Source organism: Parus major, chromosome 24 (genome assembly GCF_001522545.3).
Source record: "Parus major isolate Abel chromosome 24, Parus_major1.1, whole genome shotgun sequence".
Classification (NCBI taxonomy): domain Eukaryota; kingdom Metazoa; phylum Chordata; class Aves; order Passeriformes; family Paridae; genus Parus; species Parus major.
Window position 1 is genome coordinate 6,133,419 of NC_031792.1, and position 3,432 is coordinate 6,136,850.

The 3,432-nt window shown below is 48.7% G+C and overlaps 2 long non-coding RNA genes across 2 annotated transcripts in view; one reads left to right on the plus strand and one right to left on the minus strand.

Moving 5' to 3' along the window:
- The window catches only part of LOC117245481, a 24,359-nt gene that overhangs the window by 16,797 nt on the left and 4,130 nt on the right, over positions 1–3,432 (plus strand). The window contains exon 2 of the long non-coding RNA XR_004500200.1: positions 2,668–2,728. This is a non-coding gene — a long non-coding RNA (uncharacterized LOC117245481). The remainder of the gene's footprint in view (positions 1–2,667; positions 2,729–3,432) is intronic.
- LOC117245482 lies at positions 1,465–3,347 on the minus strand. Its single transcript, XR_004500201.1, has 2 exons — positions 3,217–3,347; positions 1,465–2,348 (listed from the first exon to the last, which is right to left on the minus strand). It is a non-coding gene; the product is annotated as an uncharacterized LOC117245482 (long non-coding RNA).

The following is a 3,432-nucleotide window of genomic DNA, read 5'->3' on the forward strand; positions in this document are numbered from 1 at the left end:
CAGGAGTGACCCCACTGAGGCTGCTGTCTCTCTCTCTGCACTGCTGGAACCTTGGAGCTTAAAGACATGTCTGTCTTTTGTAGTTCTCAGTCCTCTGCATCCTGAGGGACCAAGTGACCAAGGCCTGGGATCATCCCACTCACCTGTAGACACACAGAAAAGAGGTGTCTGATAAAGCCAGTGTTGGTTCCCCTCGTGTTCATCTCCTCCCTCTTAGACAGGTGTCCAAGGCTGCACTTTTTAGAGATGCCTGTCCCTCTCCATCAGCAGAGGATGGCTGGGGCAGGTTGTACCCCTGAGTTTAGAGGCCCTGATGAAAATAAATGAGTTCTTCCCTCAACAACCCCCGGCCTGGAAGCCTGTTCACTTGGGGATAGAGCAACAAGTACCCAGCACCTCTGGCCACCATCAGGGACACTGGAGATGGGATCCTCCAAGGCTTGAGGAAGTTTGGAACAGGATTTGTATGTTCAAAGAAGTTCTTTAACACTTGGGCAGAGCTAGGTCTGCTCAGAGTTGAACCAGAGAAGCTTTGTGGCTCAGGGAGGCAGTGTTTGCCCTGCAGGGCTCTGAGGACAAAAGCACTGGAACAAGGAATTAACTCTGTTATTAGACACCCCTTTGTTTTAATAGCTCCATTATTAATAACAAATTTGATCCCACTCAGGCAGCCCTTTTCATCTGCACAGCATGTCAATCCATCTGTTACACCTCCTGACATCCCTGGCAGGCAGGTGTGTTACACCAACACCTTTGGGCTTTTACAGCACCAGGAACTGAGGATGGAATTGCTCCAGATCCTTTACCAGGAGCTGATTGATGAAGTACACCCTGAAAGAACCTGGTTATTTTTATACCCCACCTACTCCACTCAGGATTCCCATCTTTTTCACCTATTGGCAGTTCATGATGGCACAAATTAATTTTCTTGCATCACTTAACACACTGCAGATTGTTTAACATAATTTTCCAAAGCATCTGGCTGGTTCTCCTGCACTGAAACTCAATGGGATTTTCCCCTCTAGCTTCAAAGAGCATAGCTGAGCCCTTAAAGGGATTTACTTCTGTTAAATATTATCCTCAAAACTGAGAAATTAAAAGCAAATGGGCTTTCTTCCTTTTTCCTCTAAGATATGTCAAAAGAATATTATAAAGAAGAATAGCCTTCCCCAGCTTTCAGAGACTCCCCAAGTGAATTTCAATTGCAGGTTTTTAGGAAAGAGTGTAATTAACAACTTTATTCAGTCTGAAGCCAGAAAATACATTCTATATTTAGCATGAAAAAAAGCAGAGCAGGAGGAGGGGACTAAATGACCTAGATTTTCACAAGTGACAAATGACTCCAAGGTGCTCGGAGCCCCCTTGGATGGCAGGGATTCCCACAAAGTGCAGAAGGATTTCTCCTCCTTGTCTCTCATGGTGGACATTCCAAGCCTCCCAAGGCACTCTCGGAAATCCAGGGGGTTGTGTTTGTGAAACTCTTTATTTTATTCACTTCAGCTAATATTCCCAAAATTGCATCCATAACCAAGCAATTAAATCCCATTTTCAGCAGAGACCTTGGCATGCTGGCAGGTCTCCTAATTTCCAACGTTGCCCACTTTTCTGAGCTTCCTTCATTGTTTTCCTGGAAATGTGTGAGGAGAGCATCTCCCACCAGGAAGAAATGGGGAAAACAAGGCGTGACTGAGCTCCCATTTCCAGAATGTCCCTTGCTATATTTGCATTTTCTTTTCTTTCAGCATTCTGTTTGCCACAAGAAAGGCAACATTTTCTATAAAAAGCAAGAGCCTGCTTGCCCACCAGCAGATTTTCTGTCTAAATGCTGATAATCTCTGTTCTGTCAAAGGAAGCATCCAATGCTTTTATCTCTTGGAATGGTTATTTATGGAGAGGTCTCTCGAAGATGCAATCAAAGATACAGATGTTAAAAATAGGAGGCGAGTGAGTCCTGCAGGCGGTTGTTTATTCATTAACCTCGGTGCAGGAATCCTGGCAGCCTCCCAGTCTTTATTTACTGTGTGCTGAGCACGGGAGGGATTTGAGTTCCAGCACAGTCCCGGGAGAGATGATTCCATCCTTCCGGGGATGAGCCACGCGCTGAGCGAGTTCCAGCCCGTGGTGGAGCAGTGAGAGCAGCAGTGATGGGGAGCTGAGCACTCACTCTGCTGTCTGAGTGCCTCTGAGTCACTCCCAAACTTCCTTCTCCGGGAATAAGCGCCATCACAGCCCAGGGAAATGTGAGAGCGGGGTTTCGGCTCCTCTTGGCTTCCCCGCCAGCCTTCCCTAAATAAACTGAGCACGCAGGCAGACAGGCAGGCCTGCAGAGAGTGTAAATCTCTGAGTGCCTGCAATGGAAGAACAGTCTTACAGATGGAGTAAATTATACCCCTCATCCCTTCCAGCACCTTCAAGCCTTGCTGGTAATGAAAGTAAAGGGTTTGTAATCACTTCAGCCTGGCATGTTCTGAGGCAGCAGGTTGGTGAAGCCTTGTCCTCCTCTGCTGAGTCTAATGACAAAATTCAAATGCACAGGCTGTCTAAATGCTGGTTTGTAGTGTTGGCAGTGTATGTGGGAACCCAGAAAGGCAGAGACCGGTGGAATTTGACTCCGGGAGGTCAGAAACAGCAGCGTGGCCCTTGTGTTCTCTGCTCTCTTCTTTACAGAGTACTGAGGATGAGAGAGGGAAAATCCCTCCTTGGACTTAACTGCATGAGAGATGCCCTGGTGAGTTATCATGGAATATCCTGAGCTAGGAGGGACCCACAAGGATCATCCAGTCCAGCTCCTGGCCCTGAAATGACCCAACAATGCCACTCTGTTCCAGAGAACGGGTTTTGTCCAAACCTGTCTCTCCACTGCCCCTCGTGAGGATGCTGAAGACCACCCTGAGGTCTCCCCTCAGCCTCCTCCTCTCCAAGCTGAACAAACCAAGCTGTTTTGTGTCATTCTGACACATTCACATACCATTTTTTTATGATTTTCAGAGAACTGATGATCTGTTAGCACCACTATCTTTAAGCTGTTATGCTGGAGCAGCTCAGCTGCCATAAAACATTCCTAAAACCGTGGGATCTGGAATGCCCCGGGTCCCTGGCAAGGCCTCAGGGGCAGCACCTCTGCTGGCAGTGCCACGTGGGGAAAGTGGGATTTATGCAACTCTGCTGATGGAGGGAATTATCCCGACTTCTGCTGCGGGGAGCAAAGCTCCTTACCTGTATTTACTTGTAACTCAGCTGCTCGGCAGAGCAGGGAGTGCCAGGGAGGGCCTTGCTGCCCCTGGAAATGTGGGGCACGGGTGCCCTGCACAAAGGCTCCTCTCTCCATCCTGGCTGGACTCGGCTGCAGCTCAGCACCCCCTGTGCGGCTGGGGAGAGAGAATCCGTCCGTGCGGGATGGGGCAGGGAGCGGGGAGCGGGATGGGAGCGGGA